Consider the following 12,377-nt stretch of genomic DNA (forward strand, 5'->3'; position numbering starts at 1 on the left):
CCCTTAGCTATGGTCCAAGCCATGCCGTAGGATGTTGGTAAGAGTCCTTGGGTGGTGGTTCAAGCCCATAGTCATAAAATTCAGGAATTTCACTACAAAAGATACAAACTGTCACTACTGAAATTTGACAGTAGCTATGGTTTCGGTTTTTGGGGTGGTATGAGTTCTTGGTTGGCTTTTAGCCCATGGCCTTGGACTGGAAAGTACCTCAATGAGTTAGGAAGGTCATGTTTTTGGCCGTTCATGATTTGGTCGAGTTTAGAAGTCGTACGAGAATTTACGGCGAAAGGTGCCAAAATGACTCTCGAAAGAGCGTTTTATGTTTTTGGACTCCTTTCACCTATTTTCGTGTTTTACACTTATTATGCATATTTTTCAGTATTTTGTGGTATTTTTAATCATGGTTAAACGTCGGTTTAATGTTGGGTCGGGTTGGTACGAAGCCATGGGTAAAAATCAAGTTATTGGTTCTATTTGTCTCGTTTTTAGTTCGATTGTTAAGATTTTGTCAAGTTAAGATTTATTGCATATGTCACATATTAGAATTGAGTCGCAGCAAGCCTGGGAACGATCCAACTCATCCGGTAAAAATAAGGTTATAATTATATTACGTGCATAAAAATATAAAATGTTTATTTTTGAGATATATGCTATATGTCTTGTGGCCACCTTATGCTTATGGGTTTGGAAGTCGGTAGGCGCAACCGAGGACCTCTCCGCCCGGTGACTTACGACCGGTTTATGATTATGTATGGGTACGGACATCCAGTCCAAGGGCTGTGATTGATCTCTACCGCCCAGTATACTGTGGTTTAGTCTGATCAGGCGCTTACGCTATGTTATGTGCCACTTGCTTAGAAACATTATCTCTACCAGAAAATTATGATATGTTATGACAGAGCTCTATTGAGCAAAGCTTTTACGTATGATTTTCAGATATGCACGTAGTTATAATTATTCATGATACGATTTTCCCCGTACGCCTTACGATACTTTATTTTTAAGTTGCATGCGATTTTATGATATATTTTCTTGTTATTCACGATATATACATGTTGAGTCTTTAGACTCACTAGACTTGATTGTTGTAGGTATTGTTGAGGCCGAGACAGAGGGCGTGGACCAGTGAGCGATCTTGAGACAGCAGTAGTAAACCCGAGGACCTCATGATTTAGTTTATGCACTTTTTATTATTCAAATACAGTTTTAATACGTTGGATTATTTTAAATCGATGGTTACGTTTAATTATTTTTAAATTGTTGGTTGAAAACAATATTTGCTTCCGCTGTTATTTTAAAATTAAAATTATTTACATGTTTACTTTAATTAAATGGGACAAGATAATTATTTATTTAGAAAATTTTTAATAATTCCGCTAAATTACGAATACGAAATACGGGCCTTGACAGTTGGTATCAGAGCCTATGATCTTGTAAAGGGTTGTACTACTACTGCTCTCGAGAAGCTCATGAAGTCACGTCTTCGGTCTGTAAGTTTTACATTTACGCATTTTATTTAAAGAATGAATTATTTTAACAGCATGTTTTCATGAAATGTTTTTACGTTCAGATTTTAATTGTTCAGTGTTTATTTAAATTTAAAAAATAAATTATGGAATTATGCATGTTGGGTACGTTTGGAATTGGATATGTCTAAGAATTCGAATATCAGGTTTTAGAAGAGGTTGAAAATGATTAGACTATATTAATTTTTAGGTCAGTAGTGTTGATGTCCTCCTTATGGGTTATAAGTTAATTTTGAAAATTATGAATGCTTTTGGAACTTGTAGAATTTCTAAGAAATTATTGATGGTTCTTGGTTGCTAGTCGAGTAAATTTTTGAGGATTTCATATAAGCAATAGCGATTCGAAGACTACGACAATTTTTAAGATTATAAATGTACAATTTGAGGATTTTAAGTATCTATGGAAATGTAAGATTAATTATGAGAATTTATTTAGGATACATGCTCTACCTAGTTAGATTTAAGGATGGAATTGCATGAATTGAGAATTTTAGGGACCTAATTGTAATAACTTATAATTTGAGGACCTAAGTTCAAAAAAAAATCTAAGGGACTATTTTCGAATTTACCAAATTTTGGGGATTAAATTTTGAGTTCGAGAATCTAAAAGTTTAATGAGGTAAAGATGGAAAATTTTATGGGGACAATAATGCAAATTTCGAAGAGTTATAGGACCAAAATGTAAATTTGGAGAACTGTAAGGGCCAGATTGCAATTTTCAAAATTTTTAAGGATTAAATGCGAACTTTTGAGGAATACTTGGGATTTTAAGTATTTATAGAAATGTAAGACGTGTTATGGGAATTAATTTTGGGTTTAATAAACTTAAGACTATTGAACCTTATGATACGGGAAATCTATAAAATGAAATTGGAAATACTGAGTACTCATGGGTAATTGTGGAATTTTCGAGATTTAGAAAAAGAAAATTGGACGATATTCGAGGAAAGTAAGAATTATTTTTACAATTTTAAGAAATTTGAGAACTTATCTAGTAGTAAGTGAGAATTGAACGGTTTAAATTGTAGGAATTTTCGGTTATTTAGGCTCGAAAGAAATAAAATATTTAGATATTTGGATTATAATGTTATAAGGAATGACAATCAAGGACACTGTAGGATGAATAAATCTTGGGCTTGAAAATTTAAGTATTGGTGATATAACGTCGGGGCAAATTAAGAATTTAAAGTGACGACAAGTTAAAGTAAAAATTTATCGGTTAGCTAAGTTATAAGAGTAAACATTGAGTTAGCGAATTTTTTGGGGAATTTAAGTTTGATGTGTCGTAAGTTTTAACCAGGATCTTAACAGTTAGAATTATACCTTCGGGGGAATTTGATTTTTCTAGAAAGTTGAGTATGATGGATGGTTAAGTTACTCGATAGACGCATGTAAGAATTGAATTAGACACCTTAACTTGAGGAATTTTGAAAGTCATTAAGAAATTTGGGACTAACGGATATGTGGGCTGGAGTTATACTATCTAATATTATTTGGGTTGCATAAACTTGAATTTCAAGATTTATAAGATAGGTGTTCATACATAAGTTTGGGTGAAATAAAAACAAAAAGAGAATTAGAGGCGTTCAAAATAGAGTACCAATGAACTAACATTAGGATTTTAATTGAGTAAGAAATCTGAAATCTTGATATGGGAATTTTAGAACTCTATGGGTGATATGAGCGAAGTTGAATTATTAGAGTAAGTTTATCGCTAACATGAGATAACTTATTAAGTTTTATATACTAGACTTAATTAAGCATTGATGATACTTAAGAATGCGACATTTGTTTCAATGAGGAAAGTCCAAAGTCTTAGGCCTCAACTATATTGTATTTGGAAAGAAAATGGTTTAAGCATAAAATTGAGACTTGAAGGGCTTTAAAATATTGGTAGAAGGTCGATGTTGTATAATTGGGTTTTATGGATTAACGTTATTTTAGGTTTAAGATTTGCAACAATTTTATATTTGGGGTATACTCGTAAATAGTTAAGTTATATAAGTTTGGGCTGTAAGATAAAGATTCGATTCAAGGATCTTAGACTAATTTTGTTATGGAGCTGAGATAAGATTTAACTTTTAAGTGTATCACCGAGGATAGAAGTTGATCAGTAACCTTTGGTGCTAAGAGTCTTTAAGTTGAACTGCGGAAATGCTAATGTAATAGGTCGTTGAACATTACGGGTATAGTATAAGGAAGGTAAGACATGATAAGTTTGAACCACCAATTCTAATATTGGAAACGGTGAGAAAGTCAGAATTCGAGGTCATAGTAAAGTAAAGCTAAGTTATCATAAGTCGTTTTAAGTTGCGATTCGCAAATGAGATTTTTGGTAGGCAATCTAATTAGGATTGAAGAAACGTAAGGACAGCCTATGACTTAATTTTTATCAGAGTAGCGCAACGGTAGCGTGGATTGTTGGGATAATAGAATTAAGAATCTACACTTTTGGATTATCGAGGATTAGCGAATTTCGGGAACGAAATTCAATTTAAGGGGGGAAGATTGTAATGACCCGAAAATCAGACTACGTATAAGCCATGCATAATTATTACTATTTAAATTTAAAAATGATTTTATATATATATATATATATGAAGGGTCTAATTCATTTTGATATTTGACAAGTCATAACTATTTATTTTAAATGCAAAAGTTTAGTTTTATCTTTTCAGTTAATTACACGAGGCCGGACCGGAGTTTGGAGATTAGAGATAAGATTAATAATAAGAAAGACATTCCTAAATTTAATTTAAGTCAAAGAATAGTTTAATTTAAAGAAAAAGAAGGTCCTTGGGATTTAATAAATTAATTAGAGTTAAGTTGGTAAATAAGTTCTTTTGATTAATATTTAATTAAAGCTTAAAAAAAATATGTAAATAAATGGAGGATGAATTAATCTAGGTATAAAATAGTCAAGAAATTAAACATAACATTTTAATACTTCAATTTTAAGTCAAGTATGCCATGCAATGTTCTATTCTAAATTAAATTGTCATTCATAAAAAAAATATATAATGAATGTATTAAATCTTAAGAATTTAAAATGCAAGAAATAAAACACTAGCATACCATGCAAGAGGTAGTAATAATATTATGTTAAGACAATTCAAAAATTGTAGTAAACCTCATTCAAATCACCTCATTAGCCTTTAAGGTGAATACAATTCATCACCTTTAATTCATTAGTTACTAGTGAATTCAAACACAATAATATACCTAGAGTCTTCCTTAACCCATCATGCTAGTAACTGAACGAAATCATGCAACAAAATGAGGAAAGGAATCGGCAACTAAGGGAGAAGACACAATTCAAAAACCCATTCAACTCTTGCACTTGTAACTCCTAACTAAATGCATATTATTACCCCCTTAACACCTCCTATAACACCCTTCTTCATTGCCTAACAAACCTACACCCTCACCTTCAAAAATGCATCAGAATATCAGCAGCTTAATCGTGTAAGAACAGCACAAGAACAAGAAAGGAAATCCAACTCGGTTCTGCCGCGCCGTATTGTCGTATTGGTTTGTTCTTCTTCAAAACGATTTCCAGGCATGTATATGTTGCTTCTTTGCTCTTCAATCAAGTACTATAGATATTTTAAAACACCATATGCTCAGGATTTATGAGGCAAAAACGAGATTTTGACAGCAACAATACCAAGGTTTCTGCACAGATTTTTTTGGCTTATGCTTGGTGACTCACGGTTTTGAATTGTTTTGTGCTTCAGGAGGTTGTCTCATTTTCCAGGCACACAAGGCTGCATTTAGGAATAAATTAGAATGTGTTAGGATATTTTTGGTTCAATGGTTCAAGTCCATACAAGCACAACAAAGAAGTTACAGCAACATTTCCATCATTTCCATGAGTTACAGTTTTATGTTCAAGTTTCTGTCATTGGGTGTTTAAAGTGGGGTTTCGAATCTTGGTTGTCTTAAGGACTGTAGCCAGGGTTAGAATCATTCCTTATCATGTCTAGGACGTGATCAAATCATCCTTTCAATATTTGGTTCACGGATCCACAAGATTTTTAAATAACTAAGTAAGGTGCTCATCGGTTTTAAATTTTGAATTTCGGTGTGGGTATGAGTTCGGTTTTTGGGTGTTGCTTGGATTGTGGGTGGCTCCTAGCCCATAGCCATAGTTCATACAACACTACATCATGTCTAGATCGAGCCATGGTCGATGAAATTGCCATTGGAACGACACAAGATAATAAAACAATTCAATACATATCACTACACAGAAATTGAGTTCTCGGTTGGGATGTTTCAGTGTCTTAGGTAATGGCTTGGTTTATGGTTGGCTTTTAGCCCTTAGTCATGGTCCAAGCCATGCCTTAGGATGTTGGTAAGAGTCCTTCGGTGGTGGTTCAAGCCCATAGTCATAAAATTCAGGAATTTCACTACAAAAGATACAAACTGTCACTACTGAAATTTGACAGCAGCTATGGTTTTGGTTTTTGGGGTGGTATGAGTTCTTGGTTGGCTTTTAGCCCATGGCCTTGGACTGGAAAATACCTCAATGAGTTAGGAAGGTCATGTTTTTTGCCGTTCGTGATTTGGTCGAGTTTAGAGGTCGTACGAGAATTTAGGCGAAAGGTGCCAAAATGACTCTCGAAAGAGCGTTTTATGTTTTTGGACTCCTTTCACCTATTTTCGTGTTTTACACTTATTATGCATATTTTTCAGTATTTTGTGGTATTTTTAATCATGGTTAAACGTCGGTTTAATGTTGGGTCGGGTTGGTACAAAGCCATGGGTAAAAATCAAGTTATTGGTTCTATTTGTCTCGTTTTTAGTTTGATTGTTAAGTTTTTTGTCAAGTTAAGATTTATTGCATGTGTCATATATTAGAATTGAGTCGCAGCAAGCCTGGGAACGATCCAACTCATCCGGTAAAAATAAGGTTATAATTATATTATGTGCATAAAAATATAAAATGTTTATTTTTGAGATATATGCTATATGTCTTGTGGCCACCTTATGCTTATGGGTTTGGAAGTCGGTAGGTGCAACCGAGGACCTCTCCGCCCGGTGACTTACGACCGGTTTATGATTATGTATGGGTACGGACATCCAGTCCAAGGGCTGTGATTGATCTCTACCGCCCAGTATACTGTGGTTTAGTCTGATCAGGCGCTTACGCTATGTTATGTGCCACTTGCTTAGAAACATTATCTCTACCAGAAAATTATGATATGTTATGACAGAGCTCTATTGAGCAAAGCTTTTACGTATGATTTTCAGATATGCACGTAGTTACAATTATTCATGATACGATTTTCCCCGTACGCCTTACGATACTTTATTTTTAAGTTGCATGCGATTTTATGATATATTTTCTTGTTATTCATGATATATACATGTTGAGTCTTTAGACTCACTAGACTTGATTGTTGTAGGTATTGTTGAGGCCGAGATGGAGGGCGTGGACCAGTGAGCGATCTTGAGACAGCAGTAGTAAACCCGAGGACCTCATGATTTAGTTTATGCACTTTTTATTATTCAAATTCAGTTTTAATACGTTGGATTATTTTAAATCGATGGTTACGTTTAATTATTTTTAAATTGTTGGTTGAAAACAATATTTGCTTCCGCTGTTATTTTAAAATTAAAATTATTTACGTGTTTACTTTAATTAAATGGGACAAGATAATTATTTATTTAGAAAAATTTTAATAATTCCGCAAAATTACGAATACGAAATACGGGCCTTGACAATATGGTACACTTCCTAACGAGTTTCATGATCTTATGTTGCGATGCACACCTCATGGTACCTATTGTATATTCAATGACTTTATCTATGCAGCTTGCATGGGTATACAGATAAAGTATAATGTCATAATCGAATAAAATAATAAAATATTATTAAAATAAAGATTATTTTACATCAGAGTCAATAAAACCGGAGCCAAAAGTTGACTTTCCGGGCACCTACTCTAACAATATCTCACTTGACCTATAGCCAATTACCCATAGATCTTAGATCCATTGCTTTGCGATGCTTCTCAAACAATAGTCATGGCAAGGGATTCGTCAGTGGATCAACAACGTTATCTGCGCAGGCGACTCTCTCTAGGAAAAAGGTTCAAGGAATTAGAAAAGATGTCACATTCAATAAACTTGGATAGCCAATTGGAAAAGCTATTGTTGGAATGCAAAATTATATTTGTGTGCTGGCTCAAGAAAATGTTTAGATAAATTACAATACTTGAAAGAAGGTTCCAAGTGATGTTAAAGAATTGATATGAGAATCAGTTAATATATGTAAGTCAGAAAGTTTTGACAATTATAATATTCGTATTGTCATGATATATTTAATGTTAATCTTTTTAAAGAATTTCCACTTTTTTTTTTACAGTTGACATACAATGTTGATACAAGGTTGAAGAAAGGTTTTTCAAAATTAGCAAATAGTAAGTGGCGTCAATACAATACACATCTCACTCACACATTCATTTTTAGCAAGCTTGATAAACCCGAGGAGTTGAATGAGTCACCAATTGGCTATGGTATTACAAGAGATGGTTGAAGTTCTTTTGTCATTAGTTGTATGTCGGACGACTTCATTTGAAGATTCTTAATTTATTATTTTAAAATTATTGGACCATAATTCATTATTTATATTGAAATTTGACATGTGGAATTCTTGAAATAACTAAAAACTATCTAATCAACAAAAAGAGAGAAGAAAAAAGAACATTATACACTACAAGAAAAATGATTTTCTGAAACACATCATCAACAGCGTGCATTAAAAGCACGCTGCAAATAGTATTTTTAACGGCGTGCACCCATATGTGCGCTGTTAATATTGTTGCACTTGACAGAAATAACGGCGTGCATTAAAAGCAAGCTGCGGATAGTAATATTAGCAGCATGCATTTATGTGTGCTGTTAATAAATTATATAAACGATAGCGTGCAGTTATATGTGAGCTGTTAATAACCTATGCAATTGTCGCAGCGCACAATAAATGCACACATTTAATAGTATTATTAACAGCGTGCATGTTTATGTGTGATGTTAAAAGTAAATCATTTTTTTTTTAAAAAATCGTGTTTAGACATTAACGGTGTACATTAATCGTACATCGTCAATAGTATTATTCACGGCATGCATATTATTAGCACGCTGCGAAAAATGGGTGCGAATTTTTAAATTAGCGACGGTTTTGATGAAACTGTCGCTAATGTAACGGTTGCGACAGTTTAGAGGAAATCGTCACAGAATTTAAATCGGCGGCGTTTTAATAAAATCAAAGCGACGGTTCTTATTAAACCGTCGCTAATAGCCGTAAATCAGCGACATTTATTAAAAAAACGGTCGCTATTAGCGACGGTTTAATGGATAACCGTCTTTAATAGTCGCAAATTGTCTATAAATATCCGATTTTCGTTCCATTTTCCTCCACACCACTTCACAGCACTTAGAATTTTTCTCTTTTATACGATTTTAGTTTCGATTTAGGTACGTTTTTTGTTTCGATTTTTGGTTAATTTTTAAGTGTTAGTTAAGATTTTGAGTATTGTTATCATAGTTGTATTGTAGTTTATTTTAAAATTTATTAAATTATAAAAGTAATATTTTTTTATTTTTTCGAAATTATAGCGACGGTTTTTGAACGATCGCGAAATCTAGCGATGGTTTTTTGGAACCGTCGCTAAATTAAAGACCGTCGCTAAATTAGCGACGGATTAAAAACCGTCGCTAAATTAGCGACGGCGTCTTCGGTTTTGAACCGTCGCCGATTAGCGACGATTTTCTCAACAATCCTCACTAATTTTAGATGTTCTATAAATATTAACGGCGTACATTGCGCACTGCGGATATTTGTATCAACGGCGTACATACGCACGCCGTGGATAATAGTATTAACACTGTGCACATGTACGCCGCGGATAATCTTGAACTTTCAACAGCTTGCAACTTTGCAGCTTGCAATGTACGCCGCGGAAAGAGAATTTGCGCGCTGCGAAAAACCATTTTTATTGTAGTGATACCCTCATCGACTTGCACGTGAAGGATATTAAAGCTATGCTGAAGAAATAGCAAGTATTTTTTGAGCATATTTCCATATGAACCCTTAAATTTATTCACATAAAATTATTTGACACATGTTGCTGGATTTTTCTTGTTGTAGGCGGTTAAATTATGTGATGCTGGCGAGATTAATAGAGTTTTAATTTTGAAGAAAGGATGAGTCAACAAAGAAAGAAACTTTGAAAGCTAGGATTTGGAGAAAAAAGTACAAGAGATTGTAAGAAAATTAACAATACATAAAAACAGAATATAAAAATTCAATGAAACCTTTTTTTATTAATAATTATTTTTATTGTGCATGACATGACGATTATATAACAAAAGTTGGAGGCTAAGTTGAATATTGAAGGGAAAAAATAGGATATACTTAAAAAAAACTTGAGAATGAAGAACATGCTGGGGTGTGAGGGGTATTGGAGTTCATATCACTCCAACAATCTATTTCAATCTTGGTAGAACATGGAAGAGTGCTGATGTCGCCAAAGATGTAATCGCTGAGCATAAAAGGGAGACGATGGAGACAAAAAAAGAAAATTTAGAACAAGATGCACATGGGGAATTCCATTTAGTTAAAGTAAAATAGATGCTAAATGGAATTCCAAATATACTAGATGCTGGAAAATTAGACCCGGAATTCGAATTTCCATGCCTAGCAAGGGAGTATTTTCGAAAATTTATTCAAGGAGATAGATAATGGAGGATAAATTATCTTAGATTCAAAATTTAATTCAAAAGTTCAAAAGCGAACGATAATACATGATGAAGGTAGCAGTCTGACCCTAAAAATAGAAAGAACCTCTTATTCGAAAACCACACCTGAAAATTACACCAAAATTTCAAAAGTTACTCTCAAGTGCTCTCAAGATTTCGAGATTCTCTTTCCAAGTTCTACCAAGTATGGAAGCTCTGCCACAGTCCAGATCCAAGGAGGATTCGAAAATCCTATCAACGAAAGTGTTCTTCACGTTTTAGCATATATATCTAAGGTAAGTGAGCTTGTTTTAAAATAATTTGCATATGAATTGTTTCGGTTTTGAAGTTTAGGTCGAGCGCATTTTTTTCTACCCTTTCTTGTAATACGATTATCTTTTGCTTGGCACTGTGAGGATTCTATTCTATATGGTTGAGAATCTAAAATAAAATATGTTTATGACCTTTCACGATAGGATTGTAACTATTATATTGCATCTCCCCCTTACAAAAGCAAAAATTTGGGACTGATTTCAATAAATCATAGAAAGTAGAGAAATCTCAGTACCTAGGCTAAGATATGATTGTGATATGTCGTACGAAATATGTTATGTGAGAACCCTGATTTTCGAAGCAAATCACCTCAAAAAGCTCGGAAAGTAGCTCAAAAAAGAAACCGAGGCAATGCAAAACCTTGAGAATTTAGGGTAAGTCACTTGGAAAAGAAACCCTCAGCTCATAAGCTAAAACTCTCAGCTCAAGGAAGCTCATTGATTGCCGGGGAGGAAATCCCTAGCTCATGAATTCAATATCCTAGCTCAAAGAAGCTCATCCTTTCTTGTCCTAAAAGAACCAAAATGGAGCTAGGAGAAGAGCTAAAGGATTGGACAAATTTAATGTACAAGAAATGACCTTTGAGTTAACCAAAAAGAAGAGCTAAAGGAGCTAAAGGTTTGGACAAACTTATTATGCAAGAGATGACCATTAAGTTAACCAAGGAAGGTGCTAAATGAGCTAAAGGTTTGGACAAACTTATTATGCAAGAAATGACTATTGAGAAAACCAATGAAGGAGCTAAGGGAGGAGTTAGAGGCTATGACACATTTATGGTGCAGGAAATGACTCTTGGTGCTGAGATGCTTTGACCACATTGATGGCACTTCTTGGAGCCCAAGATTTCGGCCATAGGGTGTTGAAAAGCTATATTTTTCCTATAATTATGTGATCTCATGCATTGCCATACCACCCCAAAACAAAGCCAAAATTTCGGTTTTCCCTTCCCCCTCACTCTCCCAATTTTCGGCCGAGCGAGCAAGGAAGAAGAAGGATATTTCGTACAGGCCAAAGTTGCTATCTCGTGTCGAAGTGCTGCCGACTGATGACAGTAGTTTGTTAGAATTGCGCCAACAGTGCTGTCGGATTTTCAAGAGAAAGCTTCGTGCAAGAAATAAGTAAGTGGGCTTTTGTTAAATATTTGTGTTGCATTTTTAAACTTGATATAAATAATGAGGACATGCATGTGTGTGTCCTTTTCGAAATATATTAGTTTTTGTTTAAAATTTCGATCGATTATGGTTCTCTTCTATACTTCGAAATCTTTGGTTCCGCTGTGTCTGTATGAAAACTCTGCAATCTGAAAATCTGAAAAGTTCTGTCTGTTACCTCTGATTTGTTGCACTGTTACGATTCGAATTGAAATGGGACGAGAATTGTAGTTCTGTTCTTGCCCCCATTGGTGGGTATAAAAACCATGTTCTGTTCTGGCCCCATTGGTGGGTACAAACCATGTTCTGGCCTCACCCCTTAGAGGACTAACATATTGGGGACAATTTGACCATGGAAATGAGATGAGTAACAGTTTTCTGTCTGTTTCGATCGGTTTTGTTCTGAATGTTCTGATCTGTTCCTGAACTGCTCTGAATCGTTGATAACCTTTGTGTCATAATTGTTTTTCTGTTATGATGAGTTAAAAGTAATAAGACTTGAAAGTTTGTTAAAGAAATGTTTTAAAGATTAAGTTCTATATGTATCATTGAAAATCGATCGACCCCCACTTGCGGAGTGTTTTCCAAAACACTCACCCCTACAAATTTCAGATTAAAATGA

Source organism: Primulina tabacum, chromosome 10, assembly GCF_025594145.1.
Source record: "Primulina tabacum isolate GXHZ01 chromosome 10, ASM2559414v2, whole genome shotgun sequence".
NCBI classification, from domain to species: Eukaryota; Viridiplantae; Streptophyta; class Magnoliopsida; order Lamiales; family Gesneriaceae; genus Primulina; species Primulina tabacum.